Here is a 14,228-nt window from a genome sequence, read left to right as displayed (position 1 = left end):
TCTTCTAATTCTCAAGGTATACCTCTTGCAACACAACAGTGGGATAAGCTGATAAGAGATTTGTTTGCAAAACTTCTTGATTCTATTTTTTCACATTTACTAGCTCTCTTCATTTTGCTTTCAGCTTTCTTCACTCTGCTGCTTCATGCAGCAATATTCACTTGACTTAATTTGGACAGATATAATCTGGATACTACTGGCAGTAAGCCCTGAAAATTCCTTCTTTTCTAATACAATGTTGCAAATACAGCAGTTCTGACTACCTTACTCCCTAAGCACCTACATGAGCTGTGCTTTCTGTCACAAGTCAAATGTGTGTTTTTCCTGTCTGACCAGCTTGGTCTTCTTACGCTTGCTCGTGTATTTTCCAAAACTCATTTCTCTCCTTGTCTTGTGTTTGAGTCTCATTGTTTGGAGAGTGGCTTGTTACCATGAGACTTTATTTTGTATTTTCTGATTGCATTTGGTGTAGTGATTTGTAAATGTCGATCGCACTTCAGGGGAAGTATCTGCCCACTCTGTAAGTGTATTAAAAGCTTACTACTTGAGACAAGCTTTTCCAGAGCTGTGGGTTTATGAACTTGTAGAATAATAGTTGTTTCCCATTCTTAGATTGCATTATTTGGCCAATCCTGTAGCTCATGGGACCTATTATCCAGCGTGGTCTTGCTACAAATTAGTCTTCAAAGCTTGGTTGATGAAAAAACTGTACTGATTTTGTCAGGATTTCGACAAACTCACATGTGTCATAATCTGTCATAAATATTGGTGACTGCCTAATCAGATTCTTATTGTATTTCCACGAAGAAAAACATTTTACGTAAAGTTTTCTTTTTGTAGAAAATTGGTCAGACAGATAACTCAATGCTCTTTCAAAGGGAACTCGGTCACCAATTCTGTTGGAAAATGAATCAGAAATATCATTTACTCCCTCAAATTGATGGGATTGTAAGAATGCAACTTTCCATTTCTGACTTTCAATATTGATTGCACACAACAGATTTCTAAAAGTACTTACTCATTTCTGCTTTTGGAGAGTGAATCAGAGAGGTAATGCAAATTCTATTTACTTTTTCCCTTCTAAACATTTTAGTTTTAATCTTGTATGTTTTCAGAGATTGCTGCTTAATGTTCTCTTAGTATTTTGACAATTTGAGCACCTTTCGTTGTGAGCACCCTGACCCCTATTTTGTCTCAGTACAAATGGACTCATTGGAGATGGCTACCGTATATTTCTTGGCCCTTTTGTCTTTCACAAGGCAAAGGCTATGCCAGCTCTGCTGTTGCAGAAAACTAGCAAATAGCTTTACTACAAGAAGTGCAAGGAATTGCCTGATATTTTCACCTTTCAACCTTTGGAGGCTGTGAGCATGTATTTTCTTCAGTACAGCATCATCCAGCTGGTAATCCATGGCTTCTTAATACTGAATTGGGGGGAAGGGGTTTCTCTTTTCATTACTTTCTGCTTGTTTTTGGCTTTAGCACCATGCCAATTGTACTAGTGGGTGGAGGCAAACAAAACCACATAGAAAGATGAGGAACTAATTTCCCATGTCAAAAGAATAAAAGTCTCAAGGAGCTGCAATTCCTACACGTCTCCTGAAAACTGAGGGTTGCAGAGAGGCGAGAAAGGCAAGTTTTTAGTGGCAGGGGTACAGCTGCAGTGTAACTCCCCAGTTAGCAGGTCTGGTTTGCTGCCCCAGCTACAGCTGGGGGCTGGCCAAGCAGGAGCATTGCTTGCAGCTGGCCATGCTGGAAGGACAGAAATGAAGGAGCAAAGGTGAGTAAAGATGTCTGGTGAATTCAGGGAGAAGTTTTTTGATGTAATGAGGGGTGGATTGAGAACATAATTTTATAAAAAACATTCTTGGAGAAGAATTTCTTCAATCTAGGTAAGTTCAATGAGTGTTGTGTTTGTAGGTATTTTTCTCATAGATATGGCTCTGTGCTTTGACTTTTTTGAATAAGTGAGTAAGTAGCTTTTTCTTTTTCCCTCTTTTTTCCAAGATGCTTATATGAATTTTAATCTCAGTTTAGCTACACGACCTATTTGTGAGTCACTTGGATGTTTTGCTCTTAAAGTCTAGCTGAAGGTCAGCTTCCTTCAGAATTTATGGTCGGTGTTTTTATGTACTGTCAAGATATATTAACACCTATTATAAATCCTTCCTGTCCTACTGTTGTTGTTTTTATTAAGACTGTAGTGGTGCCTATACACTGCAGTTCAGTAGATAACAGTCTGGATCCATCTTGAATAAATCCCTAGTGAGGTTTAGCTCTTGCTTCAAAGAGTTTATAATCTAGTTCTGGCATAATACTAGTGTCCTACCTTCCCAGAGGAATTTTTTCCTCAGTCACTTAATAACTGGGAGCTAACCTTTTTTGATGTGAAACGCTGAATTCTTGAAGCAATTGCTTTGACTAGTAGACTGTATGAAGTTCAGGTGGGAGTAGTTGATCTACCTTGTGTGAACACGAGAGGCAGCACCTCTGCTTCTGAAGTTCCTGAAATGATGTTAATATCCCTCTTTAATTGGTGCCCTCTGACAATTTTGCCTGGGTAACTTGCTTTCCCTTAACTATTGTCAAAAGGCTTTTAGCTGGAGTAAAAACTTCAGCAAAATCATTCTAGCTTTCTCTATGCTATTTATATTGCCTCTGCTCTCTTTGGTAGAAATAGCTATGTTCAGTTCCTGCAGCGCTGTACTCCACCTTATCCTACCTTTTGATTTTGTAAGTGAGGGAAGTTTTGTTGTTGCTGCTTAAGCCATGCTGCATTACCAGTTCTTCCTGCATTTTGAAGTGTATGGGTGCAACTTACGAACTCCTCTTCTTTCTGCCCAATAACACTGGTAGAGTTTAATACAGAAGAATAGCTTTGTAAAAGCACCTATGTACACCTTTCTCACCCCTCAAAAAACTTCCTTCAGATGCCCGCTTCTGTATTGTGAATGACTACTTTATAACAATCCATTATTAAAATATCCTTTTCAAAGGGTTAACTGAGGTAAGGTGTTTGCCTTTTTGGAGGGAAGGGGTAGAAATACTAAATTTTTGTGTGTGGAACACTTGAGATGGAGGCGTGTTGTCAGAGCACTTGCAGGTGCTGGATTCCCGTGAAGACTCATCTGAAGCAGCTGTTCGGAGCAGGAGAAGTCCATTGCACTGAGAATTTTTCTTGGGAAGTTATGCTATGATGTGTAGGCAAGAGAGCAACTGTAGGGCGGTCTTTCGTTTAATGCGATTACAATAACTGCGCTGCAAGTTTTCATGGATGCATGACTATGTTCTGTTAATGTGAAAATGCAACCTGCAAGTGTTCATTTATGTATTTATATAAACGGACCCCACAGGGGGCAATGTAGCCTGGCAGAGATGGAGGAAGACCAGGTCTCTGCCTTCTCCAATCTCTGCTTTTACTCTAGAGGTCTCTGTGTCTCTATTCTTTAATCTACAACACAAGGCTGAGATGCTTGTTGGTAATAGATGGCATACTGCATTCGCATACCAGGAGGAGTGCTAAGATAAATCTTTCATACCAGAATGAAAAATAAAATCTCACATTTTTAATTATTTATTTATGAAGTGAAGCATTAATGAAATTGGCTTCTTCAGAACACTTCGTTTGGGTTCTTTTGTTTTCTGAAAACTTTCTGAACTTTAGAATATTTGCAAAATTTTAACATGCCAGAATAGTAAATGTTTTCTTTTTCAAACCCCATAACAAGCTGTCTTCCCACTACTCTTAAGAAGCCCAGATTGGGAAATCGGGAAAATCAGTCCTGTTTTGTGAACAGTTTGTTTCAACACGCTGATCCTTTGTGAAAAAGTAATGAATTGCTAAAGCAATGGTAACTGCTGAGTGTTTTCCCTCTTTGCAAAGACCTTTGAGATCTACTGATTAAAAAGTTCTCACAGAGGTGATGATATAGTTATTTGTCATGGTAGCAACTGAAAAAATAATGCATAGGAATTCATGTAGAAATTATTAATGTATTGCTATAACACTTGGATAGCTCAAGTGAATAAGTAATAGGTGGATAATTGACAGGAATTGATGCAAGTAATCGAAATCTCATTCTAGTCTTGAAGTCTGTCAGTAGAGATGTTTAAAAAGTAGAATTTATGACCTGTGGGAAATTTGAATAGTTGAGCTACAAAGCATATTAAAATCCTATAAAGGATGAAAAGGCAAAGCAATGAATATTTTCACATAATGAAAAGTTTCCAGAAATACGTAGCTAAAACTAGGAGCAAAAACTCTTTGCATTTTAAGTGTGTTAAATATTTAAGTGATTCTGCATATTAACATAATTTTCCATATTGGAAATAGCACTTCCAAATTAAAATTATTCTTCATGTTCTTCTGACTTAATTTTGTCAGAATCAACCTAAATAACCAGGTTTGAACTGAATAATATTTTCTGAAAGTAACTTTTCTGGTTAAGAATTTTTGTGGTCCCATTTCTTCTTTGTTCCTTATTTTAACACATACACCATCAGTAGTTCCTTCTGGTAACGTCCTGATCATTGTATGATATGTTTCTGTGTAAAACTTGAAGACATTAAAAAAAACCCCTCTCCTTACAAAATTGTAGAGGAGTAAGATGACATCAGAGTTATCTCTGCCTGTATCTGCACTTTTCTTACAGTTCAAGTAGGGACCTTGGTTTCTTTGAAGTCTTACTTGTTTTTTATGTCCCTATGGATGGCTTGGAAGACAGGTATAGCTTCAGTTTATAATTCAGTGGTGTATATATAGGATGTGTGGGGCTGTCTGTTTTTTCCCTCAGGCTTGCTTTATGAACTGGTCAGTCTATATTAGGATTGTTCCTGTAAGAGTGTGACCGTGAAAATGATCCATAGTATTTTTTGTGTTCATGGTCCTATACTGGATAAAAGGTGCTAGTTACAGATCAGGTTTCAATGTGGCTTGTGTGGTCCAAAGACAAGAAAGATTATGATCACTATCCTAGTGCTTACAAACTAAGAAGATGACAAAAAGATCGTAAAAGCCCACAAGAAAAGCTCAAAGTTAGAAATAAGTCAGCAAGATGAGATGTGTTTATAACCAGACACATGAAGTTGTATATCTGGATATGAGGATGTAGCAGTTAGAGCTAAAACAATGTCCAGATTCATGTTCCTGAGTGACAAAAACGCTGATGATGGGGACTGTGCAAAAAAATAGAAGAGAAAGCTTGGATTTACTTTAAAATTAGTAGCAGTCAATATATAGAATATGGAAAGATATCTGAACCCCAATATATTTATTCATATGGGTGCTCCTAAGCAATGAGGTTGTGTGTAAACCACAGGAAGAGGAGTCTCTCTTGAATGTAATTTCGATTAGTTGTGTTCTTAATTGAATCATGAAATACAAATATTCCCACAGCATCAAGGATTTCACTCATGTTTAGAGAGCTTGAAGTGGAATAGAATAGCATTTCTGTTTTAACAATATTAAATTATATATGGTGCTAGTAGTATATCCTATACCAGTATTTATTTCTAGATTCACTTTCATTAATTTCTTGCATGTTTTCTAGGTTAGGGTTCCTCTGATATTTTAGAAGGCTATATTTTGATAAAGGGCCATTCCATATCCCGTCATCTGAAATACGTTTCAGTTTGTCCATCTCTTATTTCTTTCATAAGAAAGAATAAGATTTAAAAATAAAATATACTGAAGTTGGGAAACATATTGTTCACCTGAAGTGTAATTCTGTACCTTCTGTACATAGCACAATATTTATCTGTCCTGGTTTCAGCTGGGATAGAGTTAAATTTCTTCCTAGTGCTGTGTTTTGGATTTAGCATGAGAAGAATGTTGATAACACACTGATGTTTTCAGTTGTTGCTAAGTACCCTGCTAGTCAAGGACATTCAGCTTAAAACAAAAAAACAAACCAAAACAGGTGCTGGGGGGGAGCAAAGCTGGGACAGCTGGCCAATGGGATATTCCATACCATGTGACGTCATGCTCAGTATATGAATGGTAGGCGTGTTCCAGGAAGTAGCAATCGCTACTTGGTTATCGGTCAGCACGGGTGGTGAGCAATTGCATTGTGCATCACTCATTTTTGTATATTCTATTCCCCGCCTCCCCCTCCCCCTTTTCTGTTCTATTAAACTGTCTTTATCTCAACCCACGAGTTTTTCTCACTCTCACCCTTCTGATTCTCTCCCCGTCCCACTGGGGGGGTGGGGGGAGAGTGAGTGAGTGAACAGCTGCGTGGTATTGGCTGTCTGCCAGGTTAAACCATGACATTATCTCAAAGGCTGTTTTTTTGTTGTTGTTTTTAGATTTACATATATAACAAATCTCAGACTGGAGTTCTCTTACCATATGTTACCGTGACATTTTGCATTTCAGTGCATTAATACTAGTTAAGTACTTTTTTTTCCCCCAATATCAACATATTTCTTTTAATTGAAATTTGAGTAACCATTTATTATTTTTATGCATGCAGACTAAATAGGATTTTGCAAACTTTCTTAAGGTTAAAAGAAAAGCATAAAGAAGTTGGGGAGAGGAAACCTTCAAAATTCTTTAAGTTTTGAGACTTGTAATGTTCGAAGTGACTCTATGTTGAATATTGTGAAGTATTTACTCTTTAACACACTTGGATTCTCAATATTACTATTAATAAAGATCCCTTCCACAAAACTAGTTACTTTCTTTTTGTCAAATGAGACCTATGGAACAATCCAAGTGTGAGTATTTTAGTTGCCAGCTGCTTCAAGCCAAGAAGAAAACTCTGGATTAAAAACACAGTTCAAGACAAATGTTAGTGTACAAAGCAGAAGTCAAAATAGTGCATTTGTGTTTGCTGTAAAACTAACAGAATATAGCTTCCTGGTTGAAAATAAATATGGCAAGTGGGATCCAGCTTTAAAAAGAAGATACTTTAAATAGGAACAGTCTCTCTAAATACAGAAAATGCAGCTTAATGCTATTTATTTATTTGTTGTTCAAAGGTTTCACTAAGCATAGAGTTTTAAAGGGAATGACTGAAACTATCTTGTCCAATTCAGCAAATGCTCGTGGCCAGAAAAAGCATGTCATAAAGACTTAATTTTGAAAATACAGATCTGTTTTTCTTTCATATGTTCTAAACAATACCTTTTTTTTTTTTATAGTATATGTAATTTAAAAGGGATCTAGATTCCAAAAAGTGAAAGGAAAAATAGGGTGGGCTGGTTTAATCCACTGTTCATTTCGGAGTGAATGGAATATTTTTGTGTCACATGACAAAAGTGTGTGTGTGTGTGTATATATATATATGTATATTATTATTTGCCAACAAGCAGAAAAATTCTTGTTTTACTTCAATCCAGTTTTCTTCCTCATGTGGTCACTAAATGACAGAACAATTATTTGGCTCTGGGGTGCATTGCCATAATAATCAGAGAAGACGGTTTTGTTGGTAAAATAGGCAACAGCTTATGTACACCCTGAAGGAATTCTTGAAGAAATTACCTAAAAGCTTCACAGATTTGCTGGTCTAGAATTTCACATTTGGTCCATTTTAAGAACGTTTCTATGAAGACTTAACAAGTCCAATCTGAATAGCACATTTCGGGCAATTTCTTATGCTTTTGAAGTTACGACAAAATTTGCATTTACTTCATTGGGATGAGAATGTGTTATTTCATCTAGAATTTTGGAGAACTGCATCCTGTTACAGTATCATGATAACTTGTATTTCAAATAGACATCAACAGATGGATTTAATATCAGACTAATAACAAAATATATCAGTTCCTAGATGTTTCTGACAGTGAAAATTGGCTCAGCATTCAGTTGAAAACTGAGTCTTTCCAGTCTGTAGTTTAATTTTTTTTTGCTGACAAACATACGCTCAGTATTGGTACCATGAATATATCCCCATGCAGTAGAAAGTGTACAATAAGTTATTTGGCATTTAGCACATACCAGGAGTTAAACTCCTGTACTGTGTATCAATTACTTCATCTTCATGTATCAATCACTGTGTAGCAAGCTGTTTAAGTAATGTGAAAAAGCAGATGACGTGGCACAGAAGGACCAATTGGTGACCATGCTGATGTGGTGCCATGCAGCATTCTTACTGGCCAGTGTAAAGTTGCTAAGACCACCAAATAAGCCCCATAAAAAATATTTGATATAGCTTTCCCGTGGTTTTCCAGACCCATTCTCAACACTACTCAAAAGTGGGGGGGAAGAAGATGACCTTGAGAAGAATGTCTACATCAGACCCCGCTTCTACTGTGGATGTTTGTGCTGCTGCTCCAATGACATCAGCTTGGATATGTTTCCTGGGTGGGGGGTGTGTGTTCCTCCCCAGCCCCCACTCCCCTGCCCCCCAAATGTGCTGTATAGGATATTCCACACAGTCCTATTGTCCTATTTTACTGCAGAATTACACTAGCGGTGTTCCCAAGTATTATAACTTATTCCATGTTGGACTTCACTATTGTTTATTAGGCGTTCTGAATATGAAAACTAATTTAGAACTGGATCCCAGGGGTGTGTGTTCCTCCCCAGCCCCCACTCCCCTGCCCCCCAAATGTGCTGTATAGGATATTCCACACAGTCCTATTGTCCTATTTTACTGCAGAATTACACTAGCGGTGTTCCCAAGTATTATAACTTATTCCATGTTGGACTTCACTATTGTTTATTAGGCGTTCTGAATATGAAAACTAATTTAGAACTGGATCCCAAAAGGCAATTAGTTTTAAAATTGGCTTGTTGCATTTCTGTGTTTGCATTTGAGTGAATTGCAAGATCTAAATCTTCTCTGTCCAGGAATTAAATAAAAATGGTGCTTGTTTGTCAGCTGCAGCAATTCAGTGTGGGATGTAAATGTTCCTGATGTGCATTTTGGTGGTCTCTTACTACCTCTTGAAGAGTTTCTGCGTTGTCTATTTCTCATATCACTTATAGCTGCAAAACCTCACCAGCTACAGCTACCCTGTCTAATCATAAGGATTTCACCTCTTCATTAGTTAATGGTTCTGATGAGGATTTCTGTAACAGCTGGTAGGCATTAGGCACCAACCCTTGTTACAGATCAGCGAGGCTTGCATGCTCTGGTGGTTGTGACTGCCTGAAAGTGCAGCCTCTGTTGCGAAGATTACCAGAGGAGGAGACAAAACTGGCAGCAGCAGCATCTGCTCTTCATTAGGACAACACTACCCGTGAGAATAGATTTGAAGGAAAGAAGGCATCCTTACTATATGTTTTATTGTGCTTTGAGCTGTTACTCAAGTTAGTCTTGCTTGATAGGCACCAGTTGTGTAAGCAGTTATTTGGAGGGGCTGGGAGGTACGTTGGATTGCAACGCAGCTTATTCAGTGCTCTGTTAGGTCATTTTCTAATGTCGAAATCTGTAGTCTGTATCATTTGGGTCCATCTAGGTAACAAAGTAGTAATCGGTGATCAGTTGCTTCCTCGACAGGAAGCAAGATATAATTTCATCTTTACCCCATGTCTTTGAGATTTTAATTCTGCTAGGAGGACTTTGTTCTCTGTGTCTGGCAGCTTCATCTTTGGCTTCAAGAGCTCAGTGATAACATTCAGTCTCTGTCGGATTGTGCGCGCGCTCCCTGCGGCCTTACCGCTCTCCCTTGGGCTACAAGCGATGGTTAAAGTTTCAGTTACTGCAGTACATCACGCTGCTGCTAGACCACCCTGTCAGTTCTACTAAAGCTTTTTATTGTATTAAAAAATTTAAACATGGAGAACTTGAGCTGCCATTTATGGATGAGCCATTTATAGCTTATTGAATTTAAGTAATAAAGGATTCATAGCTTAATAAATTTCCCTTTGCCTTACACTTTACGCTATGACATAAAGACAAGTGCAGAAGATGTACTGAACTACTCAAATCAATTGGGATTGAATGCAACAGAGTGATTCATTGATTCAGAATGTCAGTTTCTCACCACCTGATAAACTTTAATTTGCTTTTCTGTTGTTTTGTCTGCAAATGATCAATATTTAGAATATCAGTGCAACTGTGCTGCTTAAAAGATACGTATTTTCTTAAGGGATTCAAACCTTTTTGTGTAGTTTTTTTGTCATATTGGTCATTAACCATTTGATTTGGTATATCTATTTAATGCCTAAAATTAGTAGTTAAATATGCGTAGTGATTTCTAAAGGTACCTGAAGAACTGTTAAGCTCCTTTGGGAGACTACTGTAGAAAAGAAGTAATAAACTAGGGAAGAGAAGCTCAAAACATCAATCCCTTGTTCCCAGCAAGCCAATATTAATGCATCCTTCATGTTTTAGGGACACTTATGAAATATTGTGTTAGGGTTTGAGATACTGTCACAAAAGGTTCATTTAGAACGGCTCATTTAGGACTTTCTGTCCATCAGTTGTCTTCCACTACAGCTGAAAGCACAAATGTTGGCTCAGATGTCACATGTGATAGCTGTGTATTTTGGCAATGGCTGTACCCTCAGTACACGGACGAATGGCAATCTTGTACATATAAAGACGACATCAGAATCTTGTTTCAAAGGTTAGCAATGGTGCTATTTATAGAGAGATCAACGATTTCCTAAAAGAAAAATGTTAAAATAGAAAGTGATTGAGTATAAAAAAATTGAAAGTATGGATATCTTTTCATGACAGTTGCATTTATATATTGCTTTAAACCTCCCTCAATTGCATTATCAAGGATTTCCTGGAGTGGAAAGGAAACTCTGGGGCCAAACACTAGTGTTCTGTTATCACAAATACTCATCTTTCTTGTAGGAAATGTTTTTCAACTCCTTTGTATATCTACTAAACATATCTCTTCATTTTGTCTTTTTGGATGCTATGTGGGTGTTAGCTTTCCAGTTGTCTTTAAAATAAGAAATTGGCTTTCTGGCTTATCACATTCTGTTATAATTTTGTTTCTCCCAAATGAGCTAACACACACTTCTATATTTCTTGGGTTATTTTTTATTAAGGCAAAGTATTTTAGCAATTATGTCAATTAATGTTCAAAACAGTTTTAAAAAAATCTAGTAGTAGGAAAACAGCGGATTGTATCATAAAAGGAGAATGTTAATGTGAGAATGAGATTAACTTTGAAGAACTTACTTTTTAAACACCAGCAATAGCTTTCCTTATATATCTTATTTGACTTCAAACTTTGATTTTAAACATTTTACTGTAGAATAATTAAAATGGAAATAGCCTTATAAGACAGCACTTACTGTTAATTACTTCTTAGATGTTTTGATTCTAAATGCACAAGTAAAATGAAAACAATCCTGTAGACAGCGTTGGAATTTAATATAAAGAAACAAAACACTGTATGACCTTGTTACTTCAGCACTAATTACACTTTAATAGGTACTAGTATACATGTTTCAGGAAAAATAAAGTTTTAAAATTAAAGTACAGCTTAATATTCAGCAGTATAATAACTGTAAAGGATTGAAAAATCCTATTTGAATATTTTACTTGTGATTATTTCTTCCTCTTAAACTTGTACACTGTAAGGAGAGCTTTTCAGTATTAGATGCCTTAACGTGAGCATTTTAACTGTGGTTCTTTGGTAAAATAATGTTACAAATTATTTTATATTTAACATTTCTGTGAAAAATTATAGTCCTGAGTAAAGTCTCAGCTAGAGAGTTTATTTTTCCCGAGGAACTGGAAAATTGCTTTATTGCTAATAGAAGTCATAGGTAGGCATTAAGGAGGAGAAAGTGCCATCTAAAAGTTCTCTTGCATATACGTTTAATTGCACTTCATTTGTTTCATGGTGTTTGGATTTTTAAGTTTGTCATGATGAAACTTCAAAAAGAGAAGCGATCTTCCAACACACATAACTTGGGAATAGAGTCTTTAACTGGTATCTTCTGTTGTTTAATTGCATTTTCCTTGTGTGTTTACTATATGCTATGTATTTGCCACAGCTCTTAGTATAGTCTTATTTCCCCTGTACAGTTTGCAAAACGGTTACAGAAAGGGAGACTGCAGTAAAAGATAGGATTCTGTTATTACTGCATGATGTATTGAGGATCAACAGTTGTCTGTGCAGTGAACGCACGATCCCTGGTGTATATGGCAAAGGGCAAAAGTGACACCGAGTGGCTTTTAGTATGATTCTCCACTCTTCCTTGGTGTAATTTAACTGGGTATAGATACGAGTTGATACGGATGTTACACAACTGGTGACAGGAGTATTTTTATTCTTGGTTATCACAAAACATCAGCTATGAATGTGTATTTTTTTAATACTAACCAAAGAGAGATAAGCACGGTGTTTGGTTAAGTCCATAAGATAAGGTAATGGAAGCATAGGGAGACATGAGTATCAGTAAATTAAACATGCTTGGGGATGTTCATTGGAATAACTTGCAGCTATTTTGGAGTCTGTTAGCCTCCAGAAGAGTGTCACTGTGTGCAAACTGCATATTAAAAATGGTCTGTGGAACGGTTTGATTTTTAACTCTGGAAATTCTGCCTGGTAGTTATCTGGGGGAGGGTTGGGACGTGTGCAAAACATGTGAGGGACCATTCCACCAATTTGTTAGTACTATTGAATGGTACAATATCATATTATCTGATAGAAACTATTAATAGAAAATAATAGCTCAATCATGTGCCAGTGCCTGGCTATTTTCCTGGATGCTTCATTTACCAGTTTAGTGGCTTTCTTGGATATTGAAATGATGATGTACCTTTTAAGTTTTTGAAGAAGCTGATTTTATTTATTGACTGATAAGGGAAATGTTTGTTGTACTGAAAAGTCGATGAAACAAGTTATAGGCAAACTAGAAGTCCAGCTGAAAGGCACCAAGTCCAACCATTAACCTAGCACTGCCAAGTCCACCACTAAACCGTGTCCCTAAGTGCCACATCTACACGTCTTTTAAATACCTCCAGGGATCGTGACCCCACCACTTCCCTGGGCAGCCTGTTCCAATGCTTGACAACCATTTTGGTGAAGAAATTTTTCCTAATGTCCAATCTAAACCTCCCCTGGCACAACTTGAGGCCGTTTCCTCTTGTCCTATCAGTTGTTACTTGGGAGAAGAGACTGACACCCACCTCGCTACAACCTCCTTTCAGGTGGATGTAGTGAGTGATAAAGTCTCCCCTGAGCCTCCTTTTCTCCAGGCTAAACAACCCCAGTTCCCTCAGCTGCTCCTCGAAAGACTTGAGCTCTAGACCCTTCACTAGCTTCATTGCTCTTCCTTAGACACGCACCAGCACCTCAATGTCTTTCTTGCAGTGAGGGGTCCAAAACTGAACACAGTATTTGAGGTGCAGTCTCACCAGTGCTGAGTACAGGGGGATGATCACTTCCCTAGTCCTGCTGGCTACACTATTTCTGATAAGGCCAATAGCATCCTCGCTTGTCTTGGCTGCCTGGGCACGCTGCTGGCTCATATTCAGCCGCCCCAATGGTTCTTTTCCCGCGGGCCAGCTTCCCAGCCACTCCTGCCCAAGCCTGTAGCATTGCATGGGGTGGTTATGACCCAAGTGCAGGACCTGGCACTTGGCCTTGTTGAACCTCATACAGTTGGCCTCGGCCCATCGATCCAGCTTGTCCAGATCCCTCTGTAGAGCGTTCCTGCCCTCAGGCAGATCAACATTTCCACCCAACTTGGTGTCGTCTGCAAACTTACTGAGGGTGCACTTGATCCCCTCATCCAGATCATTGATAAAGATATTGAACAGAACTGGGTCCAATACTGAGCCTTGGGGAACACCGCATGTGACCAGCTGCCAACTGAATTTAACTCCATTCACCACAACTCTTTGGGCCCGCCCATCCAGACAGTTTTTTACCCAGCAAAGAGTACGCCCGTCCAAGCCATGAGCAGCCAGTTTCTCCAGGAGAATGCTGTGGGAAACGGTGTCAAAGGTTTTACTAGATAGACAACAATTCTAGACAACATCCACAGCCTTTCCCTTGTTCACTAAGTGGGTCACTGTGTCGCAGAAGAATATCAGGTTAGTCAAGCAGGATCTGCCTTTCATAAATCCATGCTGACCGGGCCTGATCACCTGGTTGTCCTATGTGTGCCACATGATGGCACTCAAGATGATCTGCTCTATAACCTTCCCTGGCACCGAGGTCAGGCTGACAGGCCTGCAGTTCCCCGGATCCTCCTTCGGGCCCTTCTTGTAGATGGGCATCACAAATGCTAACTTCCAGTCAAGTGGGACCTCCCCGGTTCGCCAGGACTGATGATAAAGGATTAAAAGTGGCTTTTTGAGGTA

Source organism: Fulmarus glacialis, unplaced genomic scaffold, assembly GCF_000690835.1.
Source record: "Fulmarus glacialis isolate BGI_N327 unplaced genomic scaffold, ASM69083v1 scaffold6399, whole genome shotgun sequence".
Classification (NCBI taxonomy): domain Eukaryota; kingdom Metazoa; phylum Chordata; class Aves; order Procellariiformes; family Procellariidae; genus Fulmarus; species Fulmarus glacialis.
Note: the sequence above shows the minus strand (reverse complement) of the source record.